This window comes from Columba livia, chromosome 5, assembly GCF_036013475.1.
Source record: "Columba livia isolate bColLiv1 breed racing homer chromosome 5, bColLiv1.pat.W.v2, whole genome shotgun sequence".
NCBI lineage: Eukaryota > Metazoa > Chordata > Aves > Columbiformes > Columbidae > Columba > Columba livia.
This window is the reverse complement of record NC_088606.1, coordinates 39,125,613-39,139,453: the sequence shown is the minus strand read 5'-3', so window position 1 is coordinate 39,139,453 and position 13,841 is coordinate 39,125,613. Positions and strand designations below refer to the sequence as shown.

The 13,841-nt window shown below is 42.1% G+C and overlaps 1 protein-coding gene across 14 annotated transcripts in view; it reads left to right on the top strand.

Annotated features, from left to right (window-relative positions):
* The window catches only part of DPF3 (double PHD fingers 3), a 188,861-nt gene that overhangs the window by 39,038 nt on the left and 135,982 nt on the right, over positions 1-13,841 (top strand). The window lies entirely within an intron of this gene.

The window sequence follows — 13,841 nt, the reverse complement described above, 5'->3', positions numbered from 1 at the left end:
GCTCTTTCCTATCTACAGCATGCTTACAGATAAAATCTTACAAGACTCCCTCATCTTCCCTTAAAAAGATCAAGGGATCCCTCTTTCAAAGGAATGAGAATGTATTTTATGCTCCACAAGCCTTTTAAGCCCATGGCTTCTCTCCAAGGGAGATAATTCTAATGGTGTTTCTAATGATGCATCTGCTTGTCCACAGGAAACTAAATTGAAACACCTCTTTACCCCCTCCATTCACAGATGCCATGTGCACCTAACATGTAAGAGTAGGAGTCATTGTCATGGAGAGCTGTGTGGAAAAGGTGAAGACAAATTTGGTGACTGCAGTTTTATAATAGATGTTTAATAGTCAAGTGTGGGCTTTGCTTCATTTCAGTGGTGTTATGGATCTTGGATGGGAAGACAAGAAGTACAAAGCAATGAAGGGTGTGGTTGAAGGTGGAGTCTTTTAGTAGGGCAGCTTCTTCCTTCTCTGGATTTCCCAAGTATTTTCAGTTTTCTTACTTCTGAGACCTTGAAAAGAAATGCAAGCCCTCAAAGAAATACTGCTTTATTTTTTAACTGAAATTTTAGATATTCACATGTCTATAATTAGAGAATGTTTAAGAGCCATAAAAATGCAGGGCTGAGCCTTCTCATTGAAGAGTTATCTGAACTCTCTTGAAGTTGTTGTTCAAGAGCACAATACTGTGTGCTCAACTTGTGAGGCGGGTAGAGGGAGCAGGGAGTTTCTGGGGCAATTATTTGAAAACCAGAGAAGACTGAGCATTTTTTCACTGACTGTTTTGGAGTAAAGTATGCTGATTTACCAAAACCAATCCAGCTCACAGAACACAGTTGATTTTTTGATTAATTTCCTAGATCAAATAATTAAAATTGGTTTTCGGAAAAGTTTTAGAACATTTAGGAACATTCCATTTTGATATATTTTCTGATTTATTCCTTTTAAATGGAAATTACTTAGTAATTCGAAAGGCCCCAAAGGGTTTTGAGCCTTTAGAGTACAAGTCCAAGGCATTCTCTGCAAATCCAAGAGTTAGAAACACTTTTATACCTTGGAAAGCTGTAACTGTGTGACTCAAATGGCTCTGGAGTTGAACTTTGAGGGAGAGCACCACATTGCACAAAATGTGAAATCGAACCATGGGAAATGGTAAGAGCTGCCTTACATATTTCGCGGTATTGCAAGTGAGCTGAGAACTAGTGGCACCATTTCTGATTCCTGTTTATGGACTGACTGACTACACAGCAGGCCTGTGAAAATGAATATAAAACTCCCTGAATTATAAAGCTCCCTGAAGTTGCAAAGAGAATGTGATTTGTACAGATTTTATTAGCTGGCCCCTTTTTTCCTGTGATGACAACCTATCTCAAACTGGAACAAAATGAGGCTCTTTCTTGTTTGCCAGAATATATTTAACTTTCCATAACTTATTCACCTGGTGTGGAAGCTAGCTTGTTTATTTTTTTCAGGAAAGGTGCCTGCTTTTGCCCCACTTTATGATTGGTAAACGAAATTGCAAGGAAGATGAGTGGCTGATAAAAGGTCACTCACTGAATTATCTGCTTAGCTGAATTTAGCACAATGACCCATGGTCAGGTGAGTGAGGACCAGCAATATTTGTTCTCTTCTTCCTCCCTTTCCCCATTCCTCACATGTGAATCAGTCCTCTCCATAGTCAGAAATGTATTGCCTAGATTCTGATGTTTTGTTCAAAAGGCACCAGAATGGAGACATTAACTCATGGTGTGTTTCCTGACACTTGTAGCAGGCCTGCTTCCAAACCCAAATGTGTGAATGAACAAAAACTAGGTTGAAGACTGTACGGGGGACAGTCAGTCGTAGGGAGATCATGACCGGGCAGAGAATGACTGTCTTCAGCTGAATCATTCATGAACCAACAAATGAGTTACATCTTCATCACAGGGGCTGGGCTCATTGAAGCTTTTCAATAGTCATGGAAGTAAAGCCTTTAGATATGCTTGGCAGGACAGAGCGGGGGACCTGTGGGTGCTCTGAAGACAGTCCTTTCTCTTCTTTACAGTTGTATCTAAATGCAAATGATTAACATCCTTTTCCTGCTGACAAGGTTCTCTTAAAACTTATATACTCTGTTGTGTGCAACTTAGTTTACAGAGTGGTTGTTAATGATTAGGTTCCCTGTGGAGACTGATGTGGGGAACTGCTATTGATGTGGAGTGAATAATGCCCCTTGGCCCTTTGGAGGGGCAATTTGGGTCTCCTCACATGGTGCTTTTGCAGCGTGCTGTTGGAATGGCACCTGCCAGGCTGCTGTTCTCCTGGCCTGGTCCCTGCTCCTTCAGCTGGGTCACCATTTCAGCTGGTGTTTTCTGTTGGGCAGATCAAACAGTATCCTGTTGTGTCTGCTGTGCTTTATCTCTTGTCATGAAAATCAATTCTCCCAGCCCTGTCTGAGGGTAGACTATTCCCTTGTGAAATGCCTCATGCCTTTCTCTCTCATACTCTGACTTTAACTTGTTTATGGTTCGACCAGGTAGTTTGTTTTATTACCACATGTGGTTTATACAGCTAGGCCTCTGAGAGGGAAAGAACCCCCCCTAAGCCTGCAGTTTATGTACCTTTTTCACCACCTCATCTTCCTTCTCTCCTCCCTGCCCCCCACACCGGAAGAAAAATTCAACTAATCAACCGTTGCATCTATTAAAATATTAGTCTGTGGGATACTACATGCAAGAGCAAATCCTACAGAAACTTCTTGCACCTGCAGGGGAAATATTCCATATACGGTATGGAGGCTGGCAGAATCTTGATTCAGAATAAAATTTAAATGATTCTGGTCGTTTTGCCACATCCTGTTTCTCTCATTTATGCATGCACTATTTTGATAACCAGCAAATAGTTCTCAGTTTGTGGAGCTAAAGATAGCCTTGAATCGCAGCACTAGTAGCCGGGTCCTTTAGAAGTGCTTGGCTTCTCTCCCCTGCACAGATTGGGGACAGCCTCGAAAATTGGGACAGCCTTAAGTTTCTTTGTGGTGTTTCTTTAGGTTTAGCATGATTTCACAGCTGCTTTTGAAGTCTTTCAGAGTAACCCAAACATGACAAGCTGCAAAGTTTCATTCTCTGGTTAGTCAAATGACCAGCATAATCTCTCTTTTTTTTTTTCTTAAGTTACAATCCTTTGTTTCGTGTGAGATATGAAGTCGCAGGAGAAAAGCAGTTGGTATGCTTCAATTTCCTGACTCTGCCCCAGGGCCTTCCCTTGTTAACTCTGGTTCTAGCATTAGGGCTTTTTTGGCACATGAACCATTCTGCAGATTGGCTGATTTTGGCACATCTTGTGTTTACATCCTGTTTCACCCCCCTCAGAGCACGGGTATTTTGATACCAGAGAGAAAACTTCATCTGAACAACACTGTCAGTGGCCATGGGGGCAATCCCCATGTGGACACCTGGACTATTATGGCAGCTACACCACGTCCAGCAGTCCTCCTGCTGCTGTCCCTGGGTACTGTGGCTCGCTCAGTAGCAACCCGTGGTGGTTCAGGGTGTTCTTTTAACCTTTGACCATGTTTGAACGGCTGTGTTGTGTCCACCACCTCTTCTGCAGGCTCCAGTGGTGGTTGGATTTAGAATTCAAAAAGCCAAGCCACATACGTAGGATTGGATAGATCCACCTACATCTCTCAGATTTGTAATGAAGAAGAGACATGTAGAGGAGACACATCAAAGCCCATTACTTGTATGTACTTTTATTTATTTGACTTCCAAAACTGTTTGGGCTAAGTATATTTTGTAATGAAAGACAGCACGCAGTCTGCTTTGGGAAAGCAAGTGGTACTATCTGCATTGGAAAGAGTGATGCAGTTTTACCTTCAGGTACTAAACCTATGCAGAGCTCAAATATGAGTAAAAATGTTCATGAAAACCTGTGGTTTTCTAGCCCATTAGCTGTTCAAGTGAAGTGGTGAGTGGAACTTTGAGTTTACCTTGATCTGACAATGTGTTAATACTGCAAAGGCTTTGTATAGAGCTTTGCCTTGGAATAGTGTTTTCTTAATGAAGAAAAGAGGTAGAAGGTTACAAATCCAGTTGAATAGCTGGCAGGGATGAAAGTGGGAAACTGGTGACTTAATGGGGCTCCACTGCTGGAAAATCCCAGTCGCTGCTCCATGGGCCGTGCAGTTGGCTCCTCATGCTCAGGAGCTCACGTGGGCCATCGGATCCAGTCTTTGTGGAATCTGCCTTCTCTTGAAACTGAGATCTGGTTAAAGTTAATGCTTGATTACTCTCAAATTTAAAGAATGACCAGGCTGATATTTTGTGCAGTTCCATCAAGCTTTTGAAAACAAAGTTCTTCCTGACATTTGACATCTTCTGGGCCTCTCACATGACATATGTTAAGCTGAATCAGACTTTGGTCTATGCAGGGTGGTGTGCTTCCCGTGACAGATGGAAAAGATGTATGTTCTAACAAGATACTTACAGAAAGAGTTTTAGAGGATGAAAGTGATAAGCAGCTCCTTCTACAGACTTATAACTTCTTCATGCTTCTTTTCCTTGGTCTAGCTGGAGATGCTAACCATCTACTGGTTAGCACTGCAGCCATTTAAATGGCATTGCAGTCATTTAAAATTGCACACAGAAATACTTGGCTGTCCAATGCCTGACAGAGTAGAATGTCCCAGTTCCCAGGGGTGGCTGGGAGCCCAGCACCAGGCACACCAGCCCTTATCATCAGTTTTTTGTGATTTGTAGATAAGTAGCATGCGGAGTAAGGATGAACTTGGTGAGACTGCTCAGGTGAACAAGACTGGTATTTTGGGGTGCCTCCCTCTCATCAGCAATCCTGGAACTATTCAGCTACGCGAGGCTAATAACATTTGGCTGTGTGTGCAGAGAGTTATGTTCTTTCCATTAAACAAAAAGTGACCTCTACAGGTTCTCCTTTTCTGGTGTAAACATGATGTCTACACCGACCAGGGAACCTCTGTACTAGTGCTGCTGATTCCAAATAAAGTAATGGTGACAGGACCCTTCCTGGGAACTTACTCTGCCAAATTCATAATGCAGCAATGCAAGAAAACGAACTCATTGGACCAGATCCTCACAAGTGTCGTAAATCTTGGTCACCTTATGGACGTTGCTGGAAGTGTGCCAGTGTACACCAAGAAACAAATGGAAGTGTTTTCCTTCTTTACTCCCTACCATCACCATGTATATTTTCTTTTACTTTTAGTATTTTTATGCAACTGATGCTCTTTCTTGAAGGAAATCCTTTGCTTGCCTGTTTTTTTTTTTCCCTCAGTGGTGCTGCTGACCTTGTGTGAGCCGTTCTGCAGGGTAGAGATGTGGTTCGTTACCGAGTTTCGGCATGCGTTCCCTGTCCCTTCCCCTTCCCCCTCCTTCTCCGCTTTGTGGAGCAGATGGTGTGAATTCCCATGGTGGCTCTTGATGCAGCTGAGGTCTCTTCCCTGATGCCTTGACTGTATCATGGAAACTCCCTGTGGTCTTTTTGGAGAAGAGAACACACAGTTGATTATTGTTCTTTGTTTATGACTTTTGAGATCCTATTAGGATTATATTTCTTTTTGCTGTTCTCTTCCACTTCCCTTCCCAACCTGTCCCAAAGATCTTTGGTTTGAAACCCCCTGCAACTTGGAGAATATTGCTTTTTTCATTACTGTTGTTAGTTATATTTTTTTGCATTCCTACAGACACCTGTCCCCCACGTGTTTATCTCTGTAAACATTCTCCCATTTTGATTGTATTTACCTTTTTTTTTCCCCCAAGCAGAAATACTGATTCTTTATATACAACGAAGGTTATTCTATTGTTTTATGTTTCAATGTAGAGGCTGAAGCACCACTAATTGCCATTTTTAATTAGCCCCTTCTTTAGTGTCCCTTTTCTCATCCTTTGGGCCTCCCTTTGTCTTGTATTATACAACAGGATGATCACTAAAACAGCTCCCTCTCCGGTGGCCACCAATGTATCCTGCCCACACCCTGTGATGGTTTTTTGGTCTCCTTATCTGTTTGTAGCACCACATCACTGTCTTAAATGCACTGCATTGCTCTCTTCAGACCTTTTTGATTCTTTTTGACCATATTCTTTCCTCTTTACAATTAAGTCAGTGTTTGTACATTGGTGAGATCAGGAACAGAATTTCAATGCATGTATCTCGTTGCTTATTTCTTGTGCCAGCTTCTGTCCTAGTTCAGCTTCCTGTGTTGCTCCAGCATTCTCCTGCCATAGGTGTCTCTGTGCATTTTCGCGTATCATGTAATGATGCCTCTGTGACCAGGTGGATTGTGCTGCTCAGCTTTCCTCCAAACCACTCACAAAATCCACTCCTTTTAGGCTAGCCTTCCTTTGCTGTTCTCCACCCTTGCCTTTTATGCCAGATTTGAAGCCAAATCCTGACGCTACTGATGTCATTTGAAATGTTGCCATTTGGTTCACTGACATGAAGACTGAGTTCACTGTCTACAGATTTAAATATTATGAATGGGGGGGACATGGGGAATGAAGTGACACAAGAAAAAGAATCATTAAGTTCATTTCACCCACTGAACAGATCCTGTGAGCTCTCACTGTTGTGGTATGTGTCCTCCTGTGCCGCTGTTTTTCGTCACCCTTGCTGTGCTATACATAATTTAGATTGTAAATTCCTCACATTAGACTCTTCCTGTTTCATTTCTCCTTAATGTGGCATGTCCACCTATGGCATTGTGCGAATGTAGTAACTCAAGGAGACGTAGTCTTCTGAAAATTTTACCCAATTAAAAAAAATAATAACAAACAAACCACCTTTTCATAGTACCAAACAGGAAATCTGTGAGCAGGGGTCAGGTTCTCAGTGGAAAGTCTGGCTTCACTGTGTGACGGGACATGCAGTGACCGCAGTACAAGGCAGGACAGAAGCCTGTGGAGGAACATTTTGTTCATCAGTTTTGTCTCTGTGCCATGCTGAGAGGTATAAATCCTTAAAATTCTTTGTATGGGAAGATGTAATTTTCTTTTGGAAATATGCACAAAGAAAAAACCTCCGTAGGGTCTTCAGCAAGTACTTGCCCTGGTGCTGTATTATGAGACAGGCAGTGATCCTGTGTTTTTTCTTACAGCGCTGTGTACATTCTCCTACATCCCATCAGCCTCTCAGGTGAATCCTTAAAGGCCTGAGCTGTCTCAGTGACATAATGTTTTAGAGTAGCTTTTGTTTTGTAGAGAGCGTTGGGTTTGGTCCAAGCAGTCCTAATGATGTGCTGAGTGGTAGTTGTGTCCAAGCCGAGGCAGCAAGGAGCGCTCTGCACAGCTGGAGCTGGGGCTGGAGGTGGGGCGGTGGAGCAGGCCGTGCTCTGGGGACCTGTGCGACTCCGCTCTTCACCCTCCTGCCCATTAGAAAGTGGTACAGAGCAATGTATTCCAGTTAGATAAACTCTGATACTGCCTGATAGCAATGGCACAATGGATTCAACTTCATTTTGCAGATATCGCAAATTAATTTCATTCTTACTGAACTCACTGGCTAAACAAAGCCAACATTCCTCTCTGAAACATGTGAGATTACTGCCCCCCGCTTTTTCTTTCTCTGCTTAGAATTAATTTTAAACCACCGAATACCTGGCTCTCCTCTTGCTCCTTGATTTCTTTGGTTTAATTCCTACAACTTGCACAGTTCTCTCAGTTTAGAGAGGTGATAAAAGAAAAAGAGTCTCTTTCATGTCATGTGACAAGCCAGTGGTGGCCCCGTGCAGAGGGAAAGAGCTGCTTGCTCTGAGCATCAGCTAGCGGTGAAGGTCTGTCTGTCTTGCTGCATTTGTTCCTTTGATATTTGAAGAGGGCTCTTCTGAGACAGTCTCTGTCACTCCTTAATTAGCCTGTCACTCCAGGGAGTGAAAAAAAAAAATCAACAAAAAACCCCTGGGATGGGAATCTAATCTGGCTTTCCTGGATGACACGGCACAACACAAGGTTGGCCAAGAAATATGTATTTAAACAAATTGTTTCATGTTTATACATTAACCCTTGAGAGCGTGTCTTCCATTCCTTAAATAATGTGCTTTGTAATTGACTAATTTCCCATCTTTTGCTAAGACCAATGAAGGAGCATATCAGGGAGAGTCCAATCAATCATCTGTTTCTACAACTATTCCTCTTATCCTGTCTTTCTGATGCTAGAAAATCCTCCTCTATCCCACTCCCAGACAAGTCTCTCAGAGTAGAAACCTTCTCTTAATCAATTCTTAGACCATTCTTAGTGTCCCGTACTCCAAGAAATGATGATGGTGGGAAGTGGTTTCAGGCAGGAATCTCCAAACAACCCTCGTAGGCGTAAAGATGCTCATGAGAATAGTGGAAAGGGAGACAGCGGTCGGGGATCTGCAGCAGGAAAACCCTCTGCCACATGCTGTCCTCTGGGGATACCAGTGAAAGCATTGCGGGGCTGATGGGGAATTTGTGCCTCCCCACATGATGGGCTCACGTGTACCTGGGAAGCAGCTTCACTTGCTGTCCTTAGGATCTCCATTGGAACAAAAGGTATCACAGGAGTAAGCAAAAATATTGAACCAGGCTGGAATGTCCTGCTGTGTGAGAGACAAGGGTTTTAGCAGGAACCACTCACACGCACCAGAACACGTTTAAGCCAGGGATAAGAATGGCCATTGTGGGAATTACAGCAAATGTAAAACACAGGTTTGGTTATTGTCTCACTCACTTCTGAGCAGTCAGTAGTCCATTCATTTAACTCTTATGAACAGGTGTCTCTTTTTTCGCAAGAGACCAGAATTCACATTCTCAAGTACATAGGTCTGTAACAGTGCTTTCACCTAGTATTTTTAGCTGATACGACTGATACTCTGCAAAACAATTGCTGAAGTCTTAGCATGTACCTTGGTTTTATTCCTAAACTCACTTGCCACTTTAATTTCTCTACAACCTTGTTTTTCCTGCTAGAAAAGATACCCAACAGTTGCACTGTGAAATCTCTTTGTTTTGTTCCTATAACATGGTATTTTCTCCAAACAATTTTTAATTAAAGAGTTAATCTCTGGTATAACTCCAGCTTCACTGGAGTTACAGCAGAAAAAAATCTTTGTCTCTAGAAACTAAGTAATGGATCAAAGATTTATAACTAGAATCTCTTGTACCCTGTGGTCCTGTAAACATTTTCCACATCAGAGGCAAGGTTTTCATTAGGATAAATGAGATAACACACTTCACTTCAGGCTTGTAGTAGCCGTGTAGGCTTTTTTTCTCTCCCCTTTTAAACAGATTTAGCTGAAGTTAGTTCTTATTGCTGGATTTCCAGATCTGTTGACTTTAAATCACCTTCCTGATGAGCCTGTCCAATATTGTCAGCAAGAATGGAAACTGTACTGCCCATCTACACCAATACTAGGCCTTGACTATGTGAGATAACTGGATCTTTCTTATTCTTTCATCTAGAAAAGAAATTGGTAAGCAGTTAATTTAAGGTAAATCAATATATTACTTATCTAAAGCAAAATAAAGACACTGAGTTAAACATATACATGTTTTAACCAATGCAGTTGGTCCAGAAATAGACATCTTTTGATGAACGATGTTGCAATTATAAGCTGCTTGTGACTTCCTTGCTTCCAGAAATTACTGTTGCCCCAGTCTCCTAGCAGAGCAGTTTGTCTGCAACTGCTTTCATTTCAGGTGAAATCAGTTGGCTTAGTTCTGATCACCAATTTAAACTATTTAAGCTAGCCCAGTTTGTTTTGCTTGCTGCAAATTAGGAATCTTCTTCAATGATACTGGGGCAGTAACCTCTGATATAGTGGTGCTGTAACCATTCCAGCTGAAGCCAGATGAGGATGTCTGTGCACAGCAGAAATTGGTACAATTTCCTTAGGTAACTTGGTCTTCAGGAAAGTTATGGGCACACGTGGTTCTAAAGAAACAGGCTCACTGTGGTACAGGTGCTCATGTTATCATCATCTGTCCACTATTGACTGGATTTTGTCTTCCAAGACACTATGTGAGGATGCAAGTTTCAATTTTGTCAAAGTTTTTCCCTCAGTCCCCTTTATTTCAAAGTGCAGCTGAAAACTACAAATTTTGTTGGTCTTCACTGCAGGTCTAAATGCCTCAGACCTGGGGCTGTTTGTACTTCACAAAGATGGTGTTCCTTGCCAGCAACTGATTTTATTGATGGATCTTCATAGTTATTTACGAACCTCGTAGAGAAAATATGATGGTCAAGGTACAGATTGACCTGCACCGTTTGATGGTACTCCAGAATCTAACAGATGAAGTATAACTCCACATTCACTCCTCACTTGTTGCATCAGTATACAGAACAAAAATTACATCCAGAGGCAGTTGTACAAATTATCATTATTCTACATCCGGAGAACCCTTAGTAAGAACGATACAAACCAGCCCAGATTTAATAAGAAGCAACTTGAGCCTTTACTAGAATTTAACTATCTTGGATGGCAAATTTCTGAAAAGTAAAGATTTCCTCCTCTATCACTTTCACATTCCAGCTTACAAAAAGGAGTAGAAAAGCCAAAACAGAGTGAAAGTGCTCTTGCCGGATGGTGAGCCTGCCGGGGAGGCAGACGTTTCTGCTCTCCTGGAGGAGGGCTGTGCTCAAATGGAATCTTAGCTCCGTTGTGCCAGACCAGGCAGTTTGTGTCCAAATCACGTATGAGCCAATTTGCTAGTGAGGTTCCAAAGCGGCTGGTGAGAGAGATGCGATGAAACTTCCCAAAACAGGGAACTAGTCCTGAAACAATTAGCCAGCTTTGTGGGCCTGCCCCACATGCAGGTGTTTGAAAGGAGGCTGTTTATTTCAGTTCACGGGGATGTCTATAGACTAAAATTTAATTATGGATTTCCTCTATACGGCTTATTTAAGCATGAGGATATGTACATTATGAAATCTTTGTAAGGATGATTACAACATGGAAACATTGTCTGTTTCTGGCTGTACAAGTTGGAGGAAGAAGATGGAAAAGTACTCTAAATTGGAGGAATTAGAGGGACTACCAGCATGAAACTCAAATTCAGTAGAAGACTCAGATGTTAGCTTTGCCTTATACTAATTTTTAATTATTTTTGTATTTTTCATGTACTATTTTCTCATTTATTCTGTGTGAAAGGCGTGAAAAACAGCAAGATCCAAATATAAGGAAGGAATAGTCAAAACTGCAGTGCAGGCAAAGAGGAGCACCGGATTTTCCTTTTTTTCCATAGTGTCTTCCTTAAAATGACCTTCAGTATGACTTATGTTAACAGGAGATTAAAAACCTTCTGATAGGAATGTGACTTTGAAGTTGGTCTTGTTCCTTTTACCGAAAGCTTTGTTGCAAGAGACCCATGGCCTTCCCATCCCACTGCAGAGAAGCCTGGCACTGCTGTGAGGTTTTTCTTGTGGATGGAACAGAAGGTGAGTGTTTTTCGCAGGAGAGTTACAACCTAACATCAGCATTACAAAACTGCCCCAGAACTCCTCTTCCTTCTCCCCCTAGGAGTAAGTTTCTCTTTTGTTTTCATGAGGTCAAATTCACTGCTGAGTTTTAGTGGATTGTGGTCTGCCCGCAGGATGCATTGTACTCATGTGATAAGTTACATAGGATTGCCAGAAATTATGGTGTGTCGGGACCTCCATCTCAGAGCTGATTTGGGCATCTGCAGAATGTTCCATTAACATCAAGTTTGGGCTTTGATTCAACAGTGACTCACTGAGGGCAGCGCGTTGCTTCATGAAGTACCAGCTGTGCACTCCGTACTGCCTGGGGTTTCAAACTAACTCACAGAAACACAGCCCCCCCTTCAAAATATGTTCCCAAGTAGCTCATAATGCAGCAGTGTGAGGAGGGCAAATACTGGGGACCAGTAACTACACTGGTGACAAATCTTTTGTAATTGCAGAGGATCCCAGGAGAATCTGATTTATTTCTGGAGCCAACAGGGCTTTGGCAGTCAGGGGCTTGTTCTGAAATCCCCTTCCTACCAGTGACATACCTGACATCACCAACAGGACTGGGTGGTTGTGTGGGAGGCAGTGTAGGCTGATCCAGTAGAAGCTAAGGTTCTGTCTGTTTGTTTGTTTTAATGTATCACAGAAGATTGTTGAGGCTACCAAGAGCACTGGAGAGGAATATTTATTTATTTATAGACACGCTGTTTACATATCATAGCTTGATGAAAGGCTGAACTCATTACACTAAAACCGAACATGTGACTGTGTAGTTATCTGCATCACGCTGGATGGCTGTAGGCCAGGGCAATATCCATACATACTCTGAGCTACTGTTGTGCAGCTAAAGCGGTTGTTGTCTTTCAGCTTGTCTTTACCTCTCTGCTGAAACTTAATGTCCCCTTGGTGTGCCAGCTAAGCTCCTCCTTTTAGATATCTCTTTAAAAAATAATTTAGATCAGCATAAACAAATAATTTAGATTAGCATATACAAATAGTTGTAGCACTAGGTCCCTTTAGTTGAGTTTACCTCAGCTGGCGAAGGTTAGGGAATGCTTGTACAACCCCCTGGCTAACGGCAAGGGTGGTAACTTCTGGCTGAGGTCTTGAGGATTAAGTGGGAAGTAGCAGACTCTCTGTGTACCATGGTGGCACTCAGAGATCATGTGACAAAGGCATTTCCCTTTATAGTTATTTATTTAAGTCATGTTTCGCCTAAGTAGTCTCCACTGGCAGCAACATTAATTGAAATGGAATACACTGTTCATAAAGGTTTCTTTCTGAATCACCATTGTGATTTAGTGTAATGGGTTTCTGTAGTATGTGAAGGAGGAGAGAGGGGGTAAAAAGTCAAAGCAGATGCATTTCTGCTTCTAAGCAGAGTTAAGCTCCATCATATTCTGCCATAGTGCATCCAGTGTGAATAATATTGCAAGGGTTATGCCTGCTGCTTATGAACAGTTCTTTTTGAAGGAGTCACTTTTTTGCTGATATGTTATGTTGACAAATGCACAAGAGTAACTGCTCCCTGTTGACAGGGTGGCTTATGAGTAGCATGCAGACTATCCATTTGGAAAGAATTTCTCTGCTGTCTCTCAGGCAGTGCTGTCTCACTAAACACATCCTCTTTCTTCTTTGGAGGCTTTTCTATTGGTGTGCCTTCGCAATGTCATCTAGGTGAACAGGGAGCCATATTGGAACTTGTGTCAAGGGTAATCTGTTTATGAGAGATCTAGTCATATTTTTAATTATCTTTGAGTTTGAAAGTATGTTACTGACTTGCTTGCATACCAAGCAGAGAAACTAGACAGAGTGGATAGAAAGATGTATGGTTGGTAGCACAAGATGAGAGAAGAAATTGGTAGAGTAATAGTGCTGCAAGACGAAATAGCAGGAAAGCTGGACTTTGTGGTCTTGTAGAAAGCCTGAGTTGGCAAAACTGTTTCATTGCAGCATGGATGGCAGAAACTTTGAAGGTGCCAACAGAGTAAAATGAGACTGAAACAAGTTCATGACTTCTAAAATGAGACTGAAACAAGTTCATGACTTCTAAGGGTGAGGGTGAACATCTTTCAGAGATGTTGAAACAACAGAGACAACTCCTACAACCTCCTTGCTTCCATTTCTTTCAACATATGAAAAAAATTACTGGATCAGTGAGGGAAGTGTAGGGCTTGCTGACTGATGGTGCAGGTCCATAATTGGTTTAAGCCAGTGCTATACTCTTGTCCTCCTGTTGTCCCTGACTATATGTCCCAAACCCAACATTACCCTTTCTTGTATGAGCCATGGAGTAGTTCAGGCCAGAGAACCAACTGCACTTAAACCATTTTGGGTTTTTTTACATCATTGTTTTACATCTAGTGATTATGTGAGGGAAAAGCAGTATAAGGGTGGGAAC